This window comes from Hermetia illucens, chromosome 3 (genome assembly GCF_905115235.1).
Source record: "Hermetia illucens chromosome 3, iHerIll2.2.curated.20191125, whole genome shotgun sequence".
Classification (NCBI taxonomy): domain Eukaryota; kingdom Metazoa; phylum Arthropoda; class Insecta; order Diptera; family Stratiomyidae; genus Hermetia; species Hermetia illucens.
In genome coordinates this window covers 88,777,433-88,796,842 of record NC_051851.1, presented here as the reverse complement: position 1 = coordinate 88,796,842, position 19,410 = coordinate 88,777,433, and positions in this window count along the sequence as shown.

Below are 19,410 nucleotides of genomic sequence, written 5' to 3'. Positions count from 1 at the left end.
ATCTCGGGAATGATGCCGACTAATATCCTGGGGGATGAAATGATATAAAACGTCACGTCGATATCTTCTTTATCGCGGACATAAACCTCCGAAAAGGAGAGGTCTGTTACAAGATAGGAAAAGGGTCGGAAATGCTCAGCAAAGGGTCGATGAGTCTGCCATCAGTACATGTATAGGACACACCGATTGTCCAAACTGCGATTTAGTCCCAGACGACCCGGAGCACATATTCTTCCACTGTCCAAGATTCGTGGAAGAAAGGATGAATCCAGAGGAAACTCTAGAGAAGTTCCTAGTACCAGAAAACCTGTGGTGAAGAATTGTAAAATCTGAAGAGAATTAAGATGGGATCAACTCAAAGATTGGATCCGTGCAGAATAAACTGCGAAAGCCAGAGGAAACGAAAAAAGCGCAGTTATATATGCCTCGAATAAAAAGGAGACTAAAGCTAAAATACGGTAACTCCGCCCCGTCATCAAATATCTTGTGGTGGTTGCGCGAAGCAGGGGAAGTCAGGGGTGATTTTGGTGGATAAAAGTCCCCCCCCCCCAACATAAAAACTTAATAATGTCTTTTGAGAGGTTAATTATCTACCTTCGAATTTTATGAAGACAATCTACTCCGAAATTTCGATATATTTGTTAGAGTCAATCACCAAAACACCCTCTACAGAGATCAAAAGCAACTAAAAGCGCTAAAAATTGTTTAATATAAATACCTCATAATATTTATAATGATATGCAAAGGATTGCACCTTCCGTCGGTCCTGGTATTAATCATCCTGCTATTGAATTCGATGGGCAAATCGCTCATCCCATTCACCATGATGGGGGCAAGGCTGCTAAGTTCAATGACAAATACCAATTTCGAGGATCTGAATTCAGCCCTGGGACTATCACTTAGGACCTCATCCTCACTGAAAGGAAAAAAATATAAAATCCGGCTGACGTTGCCCTCATGTTTTGCAATATTTACCTGCTCCCTACCGTACCCCTCCCTTATTCGAATACCTCTTTGGTAACTTCAATGCGAACAGACAACTTTCCTAATCTCTTTTGGATAAAAACCAAGCAATGTATTCCCTCGCCCAACAACTTCTAACGCTCTCTTAATCTCCCAGTCATTAACGCTTCCAGCCTACGAATGTTTTCAGTCAAGACCAATTGATATAATATTTGGAGTGGGGGTAGAGGGAGGAATTAAAAACAAAAGTTATATAGCGCGAATGTGCGCGAAGGGGTCTAACACCTCCTCTGGGTTAGGTATTTGTTTCGAAATTACCAAAAAAATCGATTACATGGTCGATTCTAAGCAAACAATTTTAGTGAAAATGTTTCATACAAGTAGTAGTTCGAGTTGTTCATGTTCAAACATTTTTTCATCGAAAAAATGCACGTTTTTCAACGGTTTCCCTCAAATAACTCTTCTTCGAAACAACGCTCTCTATACGCACCAAATTTCCAAAATTTATTGCCCTGACCTGAAATCTTCATTGTATATTGAAGCTGCGTATGAGTCGGGGTTTGCCTGGTACGCATCCATTGAACATTAACTATAATGCCGAAACTTTCGAAGTACCTTGCGCTGGGCTGGAACTTGATTTCCACCCCTAATTTCGAGGTTATGTCAGTGCTGTGTTATAACGTACTTCAGTTTGGTTCTCTATGGCCTTGCTCTACTATAATTTTAATCGTAAGCTGAAGACAACATCTTACTGGTTTTCGTCCATTTATTTTCCTTAAGTAAATAACCAAATACAATATTTTATAAATTGTAATGTGAGCTTATTTTAGTTCCACTTTACCACAACCCGACTGTACACAGCCTGCATAATAGTAATTCATCCACAAATTAAAATGATGCAAGCCATAGATATAATGCTTCTCGGCTTTAATTCCCGAGTATGGACTGGAGATGTTAATACGCACAAGTACATGCATTGAAAGTCCTTCAATGAAACAGAACTTTTATGATTGCCTTTCCGAGATTGCGAGGGGTCATAATTGAGTCGGGTCTGCTATGCTCCTAGCTTATGAGTGCTTTTCCCAGCTCCCTGTAAGTTTACAATCAGACCCTCATATTGCAGATATGGCAAACATGAACACTGATAACTTTGAATATAATACGTTGCTGCTTATCCTCTTTCCACGTTCAAATGTGTGCACCCGCAATTAGAATATTTTCCAGGGAAAGTATAAAAATTGGACAAAAGCGTGGGGGAGCAGTGAGCGCATTAACTTTTTTTATGAAGGGGTTCGTTCAGGCTTTGCAATTTAGTCTCTATTCATCCCTTTTCAATTATAACACACAAATTTGAAAAAAGTGCTTTCAGTTTCACACGTGGGAGTCAGATTGAATTACTATATATGCTGGGGTCAATTATAATCTGTTGGGCAATAATTGCTACCTATTCAAAGCCTCATATGCTGAGAGCGAAAGGGTGGCACCTATTGACACAAAATTTGGTTGTCATGTGCGAATGCCGAAATCAGACGCATGCAATGAATGGGGATCTTCCTTTGATTTTCAAGAAGGGAAGCGAAATAAGTGTGAGTAGACTCATTCTCGAAAACTGCCCACTCAAAAAATCTAGAAAAATAAGGCTAATAATAATATATTTGTTTTTTTCGGTTAAGCCAGGATGTATTATAGAATCTTCCAAAGACATCCAGCAGAAGGCGCTACCGTGCATGATTCGTGGACGTAAATCCGCGCCTACGTACTAAACCACACCCGCGCATCCTTCAACCGCTCACCCCGCGGAACTCACGTTAGATATTACTTCACGGGGTCGGTTAGCAATTATGCTGTCAATCCTGTATGCTTTATTGCTTGCCTTTCCTTTTCCGCTATACGGAGCTCTTTTTGCACATTAGTTACGAACGTCACTAATTCCTGCCATTTGTCCTCTGGCTAAAGCATGCGCTTCATCGGAATGCACGCTCGGAATGTTGATTCTCCATGCCGCGAAACGATAGACTATTGCATGCTCTGCACATTCTTCCTCGCCTGGGCAGGTTAGGCATGCTGGCGGGTCTTCATGCCAAAACCTGTGTGACTTGGGTTGTCGTTCTCCTGATGTACATCTCTCCAGTGAAGATGTCTACCAGCAACAGCCCGGCTCTAACTATTTCCGCATCATCTGATATAGTCTGAAAGCCACAAATCACTCTCAAGGAACATAATCTGCATCGGCACAATAGTCCATCATACATAATGTTCCACAAGAGAGGACCCAGTACCGACCCCTGAGGGACTCCAGCTGAGACACAGTAGTAATTTGTGTCCTTGTCGCTCTCGTAGTTTAGCTTCCTGTCTATAAAGTAATAGACCCTATGTTTCTCAGGTTACGGATGAGAGACGTTTTGATGGCCAACCAGTTTACTGAATTGAAAGCATTCTTCGCACCTAACGTGACCAATGCCCAGAACTCTTTTGAGCTCCATCGCCATCTCTCACCACGGTGGAGTGACCTTTCCTGAATCCAAACTGCATGTCGGAAAGAGCCCTTTTATTTCCAGGCTGTGACCCAAGAATTTACGTTGGCGTCATTGTAGAAATTTTTAAAGCTTCAGTTTTTGTTCGATTGCTTTCTGTAAATCATGCCTCAATTGTTTGAATATGTAGAGCAGCTCCTGGAAATGCGGAGTTCATCACCAAGTCGAACGCATATTTATCGAACAGATTATGATGTCCGGATAGCTGAGTGGTTAGAGCACAAGGCTGTCATACGGAAGATCTCACTGGTGGCATGAGATTTGTATCGTGATTAGACGTTGGACACCAGTTGACTCAGCTGTGAATGAGTACCTGTGAATGAGTACCTCGGACGAGCGCAATGCAACGATTACTATTATCCTTCCATTTTGGACCCATCAGATACACTGCTGCTTGATGATCACTGTGGGAGAATTCATCACTAACCCACCACCTCATCTTAGGCAGAGGGGAAAAACTGGCGAAAATGATGTTAATGATGGGAACCATACCGGCTTTATGTGGTTGCCTCACCGTTATTGGCAATTCCTAATTTCAAAGACGCAAAAGTTTTCAGTGGCCTTCGACCCCTAACGTTAGTAAGTTTGCGACCCCATTCTGTTCTCCACACGTTGAAATCAGCTACCAGTAGGTGTGTACATGAAGTGGAGGAAAGGCAAAACTTTTCAATACCCAGACCACAGTGCTTCATTATACCTCCCTTCTAATAGAAGATCAAAGATTTATGAATCATAGAATTTCCGCTGGCGGGTATGGGGCTTCCCACTGCGACTGCAGCTGATGTCTGATACGTTTATAGTTCCATCGATCCCGCTTCCTCACTACAGAAAGGACACGTGTCACCTTGTAGAATGTATATCCAGCTAGTAAATTATGGCCAGTCAGAATGTCCACAATACTTCTGAAAGTCTTCCTGTTTTTCGACAGGATAAACTTTGCAGTACATTTGTTTGGTTCTAACAAGAAAAGTTTAATGTGTCCAACGGCATTAAGGCTCTGCACCTGTCATTATGCGAAGTATATTCCCAGCATCGCATACACTACAGCCTGAAAGACCGTTGCATATTGTCCCAAAGGAAAAGTCCCCTTCCCGTTTTTATTTGCAAGGTAGACTCTTGTATCAGAACTCGGTTCTGTTTCTGAGCCAATAGTGTTGAAAATCTCAGTATATCGTATTCTTCTGGCTCACGCCAATCTACTTTTAAGGATAACTTCATATCTTCTACCAGATAGAGAAAACCTCGATTCAGTTTTCCCAGTAACTCTTCCAATGTTCTATGCTGCTCATGTCCGTTATTTCCCCATAGATGTTATTCAATGAGCTGCCCTCATTGCAATACTACAAATATATAAATCCCAGGACTGCAAGTTGAGTAATGCATTTAGAACAACGCCAGGTTTCGTCGTTATAGTACCGATAATACCGTGACACACTGTTCTTTGCAGTTAGGCTAGTTTAAAGTAGTAACTCTTTCGTTTCATCAAAATCCGCCTAAAGATAGCAACGTATATCCATATTACTATTATACATAAAGCCTAAGTTTCTATGATGAAAAAAAAAGGTCCCCCGCTAGAAGTCATGAGCTGTGATAACTCATTTCGTCTTTAACTCTACATGTTTGCTTCAGAGAAGTTTCTTATCTAGAATAACCCCCAGATATATAACTTCTCCGAAAACTTGAATCATAATTTCTGGAATGCAAAGGTTGTTATTTTTATTTATTTTTGTAAGCAATATCTTCATGGTTTTATTTGAATTTACTGAAAGCTCATCCCAACTGTCCAACTGTAAATTAAATCATGGGCAGGCGTATTTGCACAGTTGCGTCCCCTATCTTGGAAACCAAAGAATAAAGGGCGCACTCACAGCACTTTCCAAGTTGGTAAGCATATTGGTTTTGAGATAATGTGTGAGACCTTATTTCCTTCTCGCGAATGTGACGTTCAACCAATCTATCTGAACATTTCAGCGAGAATGATGTGAAGCTGATCTATCCGAATTTCTGTGAAGACTAAGAAATTAGATTTTCATCTACTACTTGTAGTTCAGCCTAAAATTAATAGACAAGGAGTAGCTTTCTCCAAACTACAATTTTTTGTATAATGTATACGAGGAGATAATAAATTATCTCCCTTGAACTTGAAAAGCAGAGAATGTGGAAAGAGAAGCCCATCCACAGAGGCCATATAAAAACTTTGTTGTTATTAGGCATTGACATCGAAGCCTCCAACAAATGGTTGACTATTGGTGTACTTTTCTATGAAGCCGAAGCATTCCTAACTTCTATTCAGGATGCTTCGCTCCCAACCAAAAATTATAAACAGTACATCCTTCATGATTCCTCAATCACCAACTCCAGTTGAAGGTGATGCAACTGTGAAGAGGAGATCAATCAGCACATAACATCTGCGTGTAGGATGTTGAGCAGTACCGAGTACACCAATCTTCATAATTCCGTCGGCAAGATTCTCCATCAAAACCTTGCGTTAAAGTATAACTTAGTGACAACTTACCATCCTTATTATAAGTATACTCCGCAGAGAATCTTGGAAAATGATCGGGTCAAACTACTATAGGATTGCACTATTGCCACCGACCACAGTGTTAATCACAACAGGCCCGATCTAGTTCTGCTTCTCAAGGAGAAACGGGTGTGCTTCATAATCGATGTAGCCGTATCCTTGGAACGGAACACTGTTGAAAAACAGCAAGAGAATATCCGGAACTACAGCCTTTTAGCGGACGATATGATGTAGACTTGGAGGCTTCAAAAGTTCGAAGTAATCCCAGTGGTAATTTCAGCGACGGGATTTGTCCCGCAGAATTTACATGAAGCGCTGAAAACGCTCGATCTTAGGAATGGTCTATAAATGGAGATGCAAAAATCTGTTATCCTTGTAACCTGTGCTATAGTCCGAAGAGTCCTGTCCGGTAACAATCTGACGTAGTGCGCTTCAGTCTTGATTTGTACTGTCTTCCATTTAAGATCTATGTCTCTGTAGTATAGAACCACCGCGTCATTAATTGAAGTATTTGCGACAATCGGGATGTAGTAATATATTTTCGCATGGTCGCACACACTAAGCGTTGAAACGCATCATTGCTGTGATGCGGGCATTTGACTGTTGCTTTCAGCCCATTCTTAGGATGGTCGCTCCTCGGCCCGGTTGGGCGGGAAAAGGGTCCGTAGGCTTTTTCAACTATATATCGGGAGCGACATCAGCACAAAGCTACTAAAAACAATTGCCATTACAAGACTCTTTAATACTTATACACTAATTATTAAATTACTTTTATTTTCAAATATTATCTTGATTCTAATTACCTTCTAATTGTGGCTTAACCCTCTGCCGAAAAGTAGGCCCAGAATACGATATGCTGCTAAAATATTTCTCAGAAGTCACTCTAGGTCCTCTATAAACTCCTTTAGCATCGCTGAATAGATCTTTTCCAGGTTCATTGGCGACCACCACCCTCATAGTATTCCAATTCCCCTTGGAACCTTTTCTTCCTGAAAAATTTGCAGAATCCGCCCACCGCTGGGTTTCCAAGAAAGTCTGTATAACTTCAATCCGAGTTCGAAAAAATTCCATCCGATTTTCCAAGAGAGTCTAACAAGGGGTAGGTCGAACCCTTTTAAGGACTCAGTTCATCATCATCATCATCAACGGCGCAACAATCGGTATCCGGTCTAGGGTTACCTTAATAAGAAACTCCAGACATTCCGGTTTTGCGCCGAGGCCCACTAATTCGATATCCCTAAAAGCTGCCTAGCGTCCTGACCTACGCCATCGCTCTATCTCAGGCAGGGTCTGCATCGCCTTCTTTTTCTACCATAGATATTGCTCTTATAGACTTTCCGGGCTGGATCATCCTCATCCATACCTAACCTATTGAGCCAGATTTTATCCACAAACTGACGGTCATGGTATCATAGATTTCGTTGTTATGTAGTCTACGGAATCGTCCATCCTCATGTAGATTCTTCTCTCGAACGCGACCAAGAGTTCGCAATTCTACTTGCTAAGAACCCAAGTCTCCGAGGAATACATGAAAACTGGCAAGATTATTGTCTCGTATTGTAAAAGTTTTGACCCTACGGTGAGACCTTTCGAGCAACAACCATGCGCGGATTTCATCATCGTAGCTGTTATCGGTTGTGATTTTCGACCTTAGATAGGAGAAATTGTCAACGATCTCAATGCTGTATCCTCCTATCTTTGTTCTTCCCGTTTGACCAGTGCAGTTTGATGTTGTTGGTTGGCTGGTTTTCGGTGCTAACGTTACCACCATACTTGTTTTGCCTTCATTGATGCGCAGCCCAAGATCTCGTGCCGCCTGCTTGATCTGGATGAAGGCAGTTTGTACGTCTCGGGTCGTTGTTCCCATCATGTCGATATCGTCAGCATAGGCCAGTAGTTGGGTGGACTTAAAGAGGATCGTACCTCTTGCATTTACCTCATCTTCACGGATCACTTTCCTGAGGGCCAGGTTAAAGAGGACGCATGGTAGGGCATCCTCTTGTCGTAGACCGTTGTTGATGTCGAATGGTCTTAAGAGTGATCCTGCTGCTTTTATCTGGCCTCGCACATTGGTTAGGGTCAGCCTAGTCAATCTTATCAATTTCGTCGGGATATCGAATTCTCTCATGGCCGTGTACAGTTTTACTCTGGCTATACTATCATAGGCGGCCTTAAAGTCGATGAATATATGGTGCAACTGATGTTCAAGAGTCTCTACGGCAAGCGATGGAGAGAAAATCTGATCTGTTGCTGATTTTCCTGGAATGGAGCATCTTTGGTATGGGCCAATGATATTCTGGGCGAATGGGGCTATCCGGCCTAGCAAGAAAGCGGAGAATATCTTATAGATCTCTATAATTGCTGCACTGTGAGATATCTCCCTTTTTATGTATGAGACAGATAATGCCTCGTTGCCAATCGTCAGGCATTGATTCGCTGTCCCATACCTTGAGCACAAGTTGATGAACCACTTGGTGTAACTGGTCGCCTCCATATTTAACCCATTCGTCTCTAATTCTATCGGCTTCTGGCGACTTATGATTTTTGGTAAAACTTCCGCGCCTGGTGCTGTTGCTTCCTGTACTTTTCTAGTTCACAGACTTGTTGGTTCTCCCAGGCTTCCTTTTTCTATGAAGTCGCTTCTCCACTCGACGGAGTTCGTGATAAGTCTCTGCGCGTGCCCGCGTTCTTTGAGAATGCAACATTACTCGATATGCGGCATTCTTCCGTTCCGTTGCTAGCTTACAATCACCGTCAAACCAGCCGTTCCGACTCCTTTTGCGGCTGGGTCCGAGTATGTTCGTGGCCGTATCCATGATAACGTTCTTCAGGTGATTGTGAAGATCATTTGTTGATGCTTCATCTCCAGGTCCTTTGTTGACTGTGGTTATTGCAACATCCATTGCCCCTTTATAGGTGTTGCGGAGGGCTGTGTTGTGGATGGCTTCAGTATTCACTATCACCTGATTGTCAGAGGGTATTCTGGGTGGTGTTGTTATTCGAGCTCGGAGCACCATGCCAACGAGATAGTGATCCGAGTCTATATTGGCGCCCCTATATCTTCTGACATTCATCAAAGCTGAGAGGTGGCGGCGTTCGATCACGTGGTCAATTTGGTTGGAAGTGGTCCTGTCTGGAGAGGCCCGCATATGTTTGTGGACCACTTTCCGCGCCAACCAAGTAGTTCCAACAACCATTTCATGTGACACCGCTAATTGAATAATCCGCAGTCCGTTATCATTTGTATTTTCGTGTAAGCTATGGGAGCCAGCGTATCGCCTGAATACGGGCCCCTTCCCTACTTGGCTGTTAAAATCTCCAAATATGATTTTGATATCATATCTGGGACAGGCTTCGAGGGTTCGTTCTACTGCCTCATAGAAGGTATCCTTCTCCGACTCTACAGTCTCCTCTGTAGGGGCGTGAACGTTAATGAGGCTTATATTTCTAAACTTGCCTCGCAGGCGCAGAGATAACAGCAGGTTTTAGTTTTTGGCTGACTAAGAAACCTACTCTGAGCACATGGTTTACTGGATGGCCATTATAATATATGGTGTAGTGGCTCTTCTCCAGGAAACCGGTCCCGCATCTTCTGTAACGTTGTTATATCAGCCCTATATTGGGACAGAGTATCGTCTAGCTGCTCTTCAGTTTCATCTGTGTACAGGGAGCACACGTTCCATGAGAAAGTGCGCAAATTGTTATTCCGTTGTCGTTGCCGGGTCCGTCGTTGTGTAATCCGTCCAGTCTGAGGCTCCTGTTGTGGCTTCGTAACAAGTTATTCCGCGTGTAGGGTTTTCAGCCCTACCCAACCCCCATCCTGGAAGACCAGTTGGTACAATTTTTCCCGTTTTTAGGCGCGGGAGACTCGCCTTCATCCTTCTCCGTCTGCAGCTTTTCGTTAATAAAGAGCTCCCAGCGACCACCACGTGGAGGTGGAGATAGGGTTTGGTAGTGGACCTGTTGGTGTTAGTTCAGCAGGCATTTCCCAGGTTTTATGCTCCACCGTGGGTAACAATCTGCGTTTCGCCTTGGGACCTACACTACCCTTTGACCACCAGGACTCAGTTCCCCAAGTTTAATCAGTATTCATTCTTATTGCAGCTATAAATTTGATTCACACGGCGCCTGGTAGATTTCCTCAGTTTTTGTAGTTCTCCGTTTCACTTGCGACCGCTTTATCACGTTTGCCGCGGGTGATAGGACAAGCCCCTGCCTAACACTCTAAAACAATGCAAGTCAGAGTTTCTAATTGATGTTCTGTCGCCAAAGAAGTCCACAGGAGCCTAGAGAATTGCACTTTGTTGCCAAGAATTTCATTGAACTTTGTCCAGTAGTCATACTTAATTCTAAGTAAAGATAGTAAGACTTCTCTCGCACCCGCCAACTGATCAGAGGCTCTAATAATTTTGTAGGACTGATTATGTCAAATACTTCACTTCTTCTTGGCCCCAGGTGCAGGGTGCGACCATAAATTTACAGTCATAAGACCAGCTGAAATGATAAAATCAGAATCCTACAGAATTGCATTTACTACCAAATATGTTAAGTGTTTGCACCACAACCTATTAAGAATTCAAAACCACTTGATCCTCAGTTCTTTCTTCTTTCTTTCGGCGAAGGACACAAACCCCCCCCCCCCCGGTCCTTAACCTAGTATTGTAAGATGACCGCAACTAGGTCCTGGGAAGAGAATTATCTCAGCAGGGTCACGTCTAGCAATTTTGTTCTCTTTCCCATGGCTTAGCCTTCTTTCTCAGCTATTTCGACTGCTGTTGGTTGAAAGCCCTCTCAACGTGATATTAATTATGTATTTTTTATGGATATAGGTTTAAAGAAGGTACTACTACCTTTTGGGCCCCCAAGTATCATTTTTCAAAATTATACGTGTCTTTAGTCTATAAGCGCAATATCTATGGAAGAAAAAGAAGACGAGGTAGACCCCGCCTAAGATGGAACGATGGCGTAGGCCAGGACGCCAGACAGCTTTTAGGGATATCGAATTGGTGAACCTCGGCGCCAAACCGAGATGTCTGGAGTTCCTTATTACGGCAGGCCTAGACCGGATACCGGTTGTTGCGCCGTTGATGATGATGATGATACGTGTCCTTTAATAAACAGGGAATATCGCGCAAACATACCCAAAAACGCACGCCAATTTACAATTGAAAAATAATAAAAAATACACTCTGGTTTCATTTGGACACAACTCGTAGTGTAGCGTACATATTCAATTCAATGTAAAACTTACATTTTATCTCTTAGAGATCAGTGATTTGATACGAACGGGGCAAATTTGAGCTACTACAATTTTGTTAGTAATACCAGAATTCCCACCAAATTTTCCAGTATTGCGATGGGACTCCATTTTAAAACGTATACTACGTATACTATGTATATGCATCAACGGTAAACTTAGGACGCGTTCGCAGTAAATTTACAAAGTTTATACTATTATACTATTAATTGCTTCATTTAAGCGGATATTGTTACAAAGAATATTTTCAGGCCTATATACCACGTACAGTTAACACCATATTTTTCTTTCAAATTTTTCAGTTCCATAGTTTCGGTCCTTTATCAATTCTCAATCAATTATTATTGACCTCTTCCTAATTTTCCTATCCCAACCCCGCTCACATTTCATTCACGTCAAAACTGCTTCCAATAGCATAAATCGAGACCTTTCATTTAATGCATGGGGTATCCTATTTGATAAATGGGGTGTACAGCCCTCTTTTACATGTATAAAGACCCTTTTAGATTCAACATAGAACAATGTAATTCAATACATCTTTTACGCCGAATTTCATGCCGATGGGAATAACCGTTTCTAGGAAAAGGCGTGTGCCAGTTTCTGAAAAAAGGGAATGTGACAAACAGACAGTTGAATCGACCGACACATAGACTAACAGACAAACAGACAGGCGGACATACAGATAGAGTTCCATCATTCTGTATGCGGTCCCAGTTTGGGGAACAGCGCTGCATATTTTATTTACCGCACATAAACTGAGTACGGCCTACAGAAGAACATCCCTAAGGGTATGTTCCGCCTTCAAGCTTGCTGTTGCAAAGAAAAAGTTCAACGATTTAATGAAACATGGTATATGCAAACCTCCCAATAGGTGTTGGTCATCACTTGTTCTAAAGGTTGCAAAATGCAGATTCCTACCGAAGCAGGTGAAACTTCTCGGCCATATGTTTATCCCTAACGGTATCCAAGCTGACCCAGACAAGGTTGAAACGATAAAGAACTTTCCCCTGCCAACCATCACCAAGGATCTATGAAGGTTCTTGGGCACGTTAAACTTTTATCGTGGTTTTTTGTCCAAGACCGCTTACCATCAAGCGATCCTTAAAGCTTACTTGTCTGGGACCAAAACCAAAGACTCCCACGAGGTTGCGTGTTCTGCTGAGACCGTCCAAGCGTTTGAGACGATTGAACAACAACTTGTTGATGCATCACTGCTGGCATTTCCTCGACCAGATGCACCCCTAAATTTGTTTGTCGATGCGTCCCCTCGCCAACTTCGGCACTTCAGTTTTATCAGCCAGTTTTCTTCTGATATCCAAAACTTGTCTGGAGAAGTTGTTGCTGGCACTTTGTCTCGAATCTCGGAGATCACAGTCCCCGCTGCGGTCGATTATACGGCAATCGCCGAGGCGCAAAAAGGCGACGTAGAACTTCAGAGCCTGAAGGCAAACTCTAAATACAAGTTGAAGGAGTTTCCTACTTTCGGCTCGAACTCTTACTTACTCTGGGAGACCTAGACCATTCATTCCGGCCGATATTCACAGGGAAGTATTTCACAAGAAACACGATCTTGCGCACTCAGGCATTAGGACGATAAACCAGAAATACTTCTGGCCAGCCAGCACGTAAACTCTTGGGCCAGACAGTGCATTATCTCGTAGCAGAAGTTCAAAGTCAACAAGCAGGAAGTAGGTATATTCCCTAGGTCGCCCAAGCGCTTCCACAGCATCCATCTTCCATCTCGACATCATCTTGCGAAACTCGCACGGATACAAGTATTGCCTCACAATCATCGACAGGTTTACGCGGTGGCCTGAAGTAATACCTCTGACTGACATTACGGCAGAATAATATGCCCAGGCCCCCTGTCAAGAGTGGATCCCGCGCTTTGGTGTACCAGACGTAATTATCACGGACCGGGGAATGCAGTTTGAATCTACTCTTTTCTCGGAGTTAGGCAAGCTCCTTTGCTTCAAACGGCACAGGACTACTGCACACCATCCACAGTCCAATGGAATGCTGAAACATTGGTGAGGAGTTCACGACAGCCTCGCGGAGATAGTGTAAAGGGAGAATCTGCGCCTCCCCGCCGACGCTGTGCTGATGTCCAGGCAGGATTAAGCAACTCCGGCATGCTGCGTCTGCTCAGAGATGCGGCTTCGAAGCTGCGGCCGACCCCACCTTCCCAACTTACGACAGGTGACGCGAAGCTTCTGGTTCGCCCGGTAATCACATTGGCAGGATCACGCGGACGGGTTGCTCCGCTGAAGCCGTACGATTTCAGCTTGAGGCGGAGTAACGTGGCGTCAGAATGGAGTCACGAACACAAGCACATCGCCGTGGTGAAAAGTTAAAATTAATATTAGTTTCGTCTGAGTTGTATAATTTTTCAATTTATTTAACTAAATAGCCTTTTAAAAAAATGGGATTATATAGTTGACGTAACTATTGTAGATTAAGCCAAATAAAATGTTTATTCATAAAAATCAAGAACAGGAGACTAAAGTAGTTTCACGGGGCTGGGAGAGTCAGGAGTGTTTTTAGTGGGTAAAAATTTCACACACTGCCGTGTCTTTTGGAAATTTGAAAACAGACGGATTCAAGCCACACGAAGACAAGTCAAAAGAACTACAACACAAGTCGGGAAACCGGAAGCTCAGCGCTTCAGGTATGAAAGGTTTTGTGTATTTCCTTTATAAAGAGATTTGAGTGTGCATTTGTCCCATTAGCATGTAGCACGTAAAATATGCATATAATGTGTGAACATTTCCACTTTCAAGTAATATTTACATTCATACTCTTGAATTTGCAGAGAAGCGACAGTTTTGACCTAGTATAACTTTGTTAGTAATAGTGCAATTTTCACCAAATTTGACAGGATCATGCTCTATGCTGTAGCCTACATTGCTGCAAAATTTTGTGATTCTAGAGTGAACTTAAGGGGGGTTTTCCTGTCAATTACTAAAAATACTAGTAATGTACTCTTATTAACTTTATTTTGACAGGTATCGGTATGGAGGGTATTTCGGAGCCTAGGCACCATATAGTGGCAGCCCCCTGATTTTTTTCAGATTTTTCGGTTGGGTAGTTTCTGAGAATGGGTTCATTAAAAAAATGACTACTTTCAACCCCCCGCACGCCCCACCTTTTCAACAAATGTCAAAACTAAGACCGGCTTCGAAAAGTACTAACCGAGACCTTTAATTTGATACCCCACATGACTATATTTGATGAAAAAAAAATTTACACCCCCCTTTTGCATGTATGGGGACCCCCCCCCTTAAATTCAACGTAAAACGATGTAACTCACTATATGCGTGAGCGTTCACAGTTCCCACCTTTCTACCAAATTTGGTGGCCATCGCTACAACCGTTTCCAAGAAAAATGCGTGTGACGGACAGACAGACAGACAGACGGACAGTCAGACAGACGGTAAACCGATTTTAATAAGGTTTTGTGTTTACACAAGCGACCAATTCTATGCATATATTCTTAAAGCTAAACTTAGAGCTTTCCCAAGCGGCTTAGAAGCTGCTCTCGCAGATGGTATTTGGAAACAAAATCGACGTCGCCATTGTCTACAACCAGTATAAAGATCTACACAGCGGAGTCTGAGCTACCAACAAGATTGGAATAGCAGCGATGTGAACATTCGGAAATCGAGCCATGGAAGGAATAATAAAGAAGTTCGAGAGTGACCTCCCGAGAGCGGAAATAGGTAGTATATTCATCTAAAGTTGCAACTCGGCATCAAATCTTACGAGGAAGGAGTTCGAATCTATGGTAGAGAGACCAAACGACCATATCTCTAAGATAATAACTGACGACTTCCACGTTTAAACTGTCGTATATTTAGAGGTATTTTAGCTGATGATCTCCCGTGGCACGTCAGTGAAGGCTACACACATGGTGACCACAAGCAAACGATCTCCACCAAATACACTCGATACAGTTAACCTGGTGGCTAACATAGCTAAACTGCACTCAAAAATGATAGCACTCAATATGAAGGATGCCTTCAATTCCGCGAGATAGAGCAAAATACTAAAGTCCCTAATGCAATTAGGTGGGCCGAAATAGCTGGTGCGTATCGTTGCCGACTATTTAATAGATAGGCTTTTGTGCTGCCATTTAGATGAAAGACCGAATGACATCGAATAATATGTGGATAATTCTGTATAGCGGAGTACTGACACTACATCTCCCTACTTATGTGGTCTCCAATGATTTCACGAACGACATTGGAGTGACGGTTATTGGACGCCTCCCCACTTTATACGAATGAGAAAGTTTATGACATTAAGTCCTGGTGGGAGAGCACTGGTCCACCGCTCGTAGAACATAAAACAGGATAAGTACTTCCTTACTAGTCTATGAAGATGAAAGCTGGAGTACAAACAATACATTCCTAGTTTGCGCTTAAGTGTTCAGGCGTAATGATGGACCTGAGGTCAAGTTTATCGGGTTCACCGGAGCGCTGATCTTGAGAATGCTATGAAATACACGTGGCCCAAAGGCGGTCAGCCCGATCATACTATTTGCAGCTGCAGTGTGGGCGGATATACGGGCAAATAAAGCGAATAGAATAAATATGAAAGCTTCATATCACATAATGCACTGTTTTGTTACGATTACCGAACAATTTCTAACGAACGCGATAGTAGGAGTGGTCCCGGTTGACCTTCTGGCGAGAGAAGGACGTCTCTACAATTAAGCATATCTACCGCATCTTCTACTGCTCACTGGCGGCAATTCCCAGGAAGTAAAACTATCCCTGAATGACAGAAGCGTGTTAGAGCGAGCTAGACCTACAGCACACGGGATATTCAGAGATGCGCCCTAGGGGGAAGTCTATTCCAAGTATTTGAGCGGACATGAAAATTATCGAGTAAAAATATACCAATTTGGACTTGACGATTCGTTATATTGCCAAAGTGCCCGAACACTGTAACGGAGGGTTTTCTCAAACTCCGAGGTTCGCACTTCACAGGGCCGCATCGGAAGCTCCAACGAAAACATCATGGAACATATGTTGACATCAAAGGAGTTATGGACTGAAGTTGAAAAAAAGGCAGGGAGAATGAACAAATTCTTCCGTTGAAATCTGTTTGAAATATTCTCGCCATCTATACATCGCGGTTAGTCGATCGGTAAACAAACTACCGTTTTTGTCATTAATGAAACAGAAGCGTTCGATATTCTATGTGCTTGTGTGATAACCAGCAAGTCTATGAGCTCCAGAAGAACAGAGAGCAACCGCACGGAAGTTTTACCAATAAATCGACAGGATGAAGCCACCTCGATGCTCATCCTGCCGAGACAAAGAGGGAAATCTGATTTCCGACAGAATGGGCATATTGGGGCGATGGGTTGAGTACTTTGATGAGTTACTGAACAACCAGAACATCGACTAATTGGAGGTCCCGCCAACTGAAGACGACGGACAAATACTGCCACCACCAAGTTTAGGAGAAACAGTCCCTGCAATTCATCGAATCAATGCCTGACGATTGGCAATGGGGCATTATCTGTATCATACATAAAAAGGGAGATATCTCACAGTGCAGCAATTATAGAGGTATCACGTTGCTGAGTACCATCTATAAGATATTCTCCACTATCTTGCTAGGCCGGGTAGCCCCATATGCCCAGAACGTCATCGTCCTATACCAAAGAGGCTTCACTCCAGACAAATCAACAACAGATCAGATTTTCTCTCTGGGTCAAGCGATGGAAAAACTGTTGGAAAATGGACATCAGTTGTACCATCTATTCATCGACTTTAAAGCCGCCTATGATAGCATAGCTAGGGCAAAACTGTACACGGCCATGAGAGAATTCGGTGTCCCGACGAAATTAATAAGACTGACTGACTGACCAATGTGCGAGGCCAGATAAAAGCAGCAGGATCACTCTCAAGACCATTCGATATCAACAACGGTCTATGACGAGGGGATGCTCTATCATGCGTTCTCTTTAACCTGGCCCTCGAGAAATTGATCCGTGATGCTGAGGTAAATGCAAGAGGTACGATCCTCTTTAAGTCCACCCAACTACTGGCCTATGCTGACGATATCGACATCATGGGAAGAACCACCCGAGACGTACAAACCGCCTTCATCCAGATCGAGCAGGCGGCGATTGGCGCGAGATCTTGGGCTGCACATCAATGAAAGCAAGACAAAATATATGGTGGCAACGTCAGCACCGACGAATCAACCAACAACATCAAACCGCACTGGTCAAACACGAAGAAGAATAAGGATAGGAAAATACAACTTTGAGACCGTTGACAATTTCTCCTATCTAGGGTCGAAAATCACAACCGATAACAACTACGATGATGAAATCCGCGCACGGCTGTTGTCAGCCAAGAAAGCCTATTTCAGCTTACAAAAACTGTTCCGCTCGAAACGTCTCACGATAGGGTCAAAACTCTTACTGTACAAGACAATGATCTTGCCAGTCCTCATGTATTCCTCGGAAACTTGGGTTCTTAGCAAGAAAAATTGCGAACTCTTGGCCGCGTTCGAGAGAAGAATCCTCCAAAGAATTTTTGGCCCCCTACATGAGGATGGACGATTCCGTAGCTTACACAATGACGAAATCTATGAGCGATACTATGACCGTCCGATTCTGGATAAAATCCGGCTCAATAGGTTACGGTGGGCGGGTCACTTTATCCGTTTGGATGAGGATGATCCCACCCGGAAAGTCTATAACGGCAATATCTATGGTAGAAAAAGAAGACGAGGTAGACCCTGCCTAAGATGGAGCGATGGCGTAGGTCAGGACGCCAGACAGCTTTTAGGGATATCGAATTGGTGGACCTCGGTGCAAAACCGGGACATCTGGAGTTCCCTGTTAAGGCAGGCCTAGACCGGATACCGGTTGTTGCGCCGTTGATGATGATGATAGATTCTCAGAACGAGACCGGTTACACTTTTCAATAGGTATATTTTGAGCCCTCACTCCCCTATTTTTCACCCGATAGCAAATATGGAACCAGTTTCGAAAGGTACTAATTGAGCCCTTTAATTTGATACCCCACAATTATAATGTTAATTTTATGAAAAAAAATGACACACCCTCCACCACAAAATGGCGCCACTTCCTGTATGTTAAGGGAATAACAGGTCACACGCTCCCACACAATACCTTAAAAAGGGCAGCTACGCAACTTTTTTCGACGTTTTCTTTTTTGAAGTTCCCGTGACCAAACGAATTCCATTTACAATTTTTAAATTTACTATGAACAAATTCTTTTAAAAAGAATTTTCCGGAAATTTCATTTTTTTTTTCAAAAATGGTGCTAAGTTAATTTAGAATAAATAAATAAAATTGAATTATTTATAAAAAAAAATTATGCAATATATCGCAAAAATTCTATGTACTTCCATACAAAATATAATTACAAATATACAGATAAAGTTTCAGTCGATCAGGATTTGTTCGAGTTATGCGTTGGGCCAATTTCCAGAAAAACGAGTCTGAAGTTTTCGGTATGTTCATATCTAACAAAGAAGGGTTACGCCAAAAATCAAAATAAAATTATTTAGATATGTATTTTTCCCATCTTAATCCTTTCAGTATGGCATTCGTAATGTGTTAGGCCTATCCTTTGATTCGGCGAAAAAAAATGAAACACTGAATATTGAAAGGAAACAGCATGAAAGAAATGCAAAAAGTAGTGGGCAATAATATTGATTTGCTATACAAGTATGTCGTTCACCCCAATATCCACATGCGTTGCACGTGGGTGAAAATGTTGAAAATACCACATCTGACCTAAAGGCATCTTTCTTCTCCATTTCGTGACTTCATTTTCAGATGAAATGTGAAACACTTGACCTTGACGCCATTGGTCTCTACCACCTTCCTCAAACGCACATAACCAGCCAGAATATTTCAGAATCGGATACTTCAACGGCACTCAGAGCCTTACGTGTGGATAAATATTGACCTTTAAGAAACAAGTTTGTAACCAAATCGAAAAAGGACTCATCCACGCAAGCACGAGTTAATGGTCATTTTTGATTAGGACAACCGCAAATAATCAATCAGACCTCCATAAACTACAACTTTGTAACATTCTCAAATATTCCAAGACATAAAATATTTTATTCGTCTT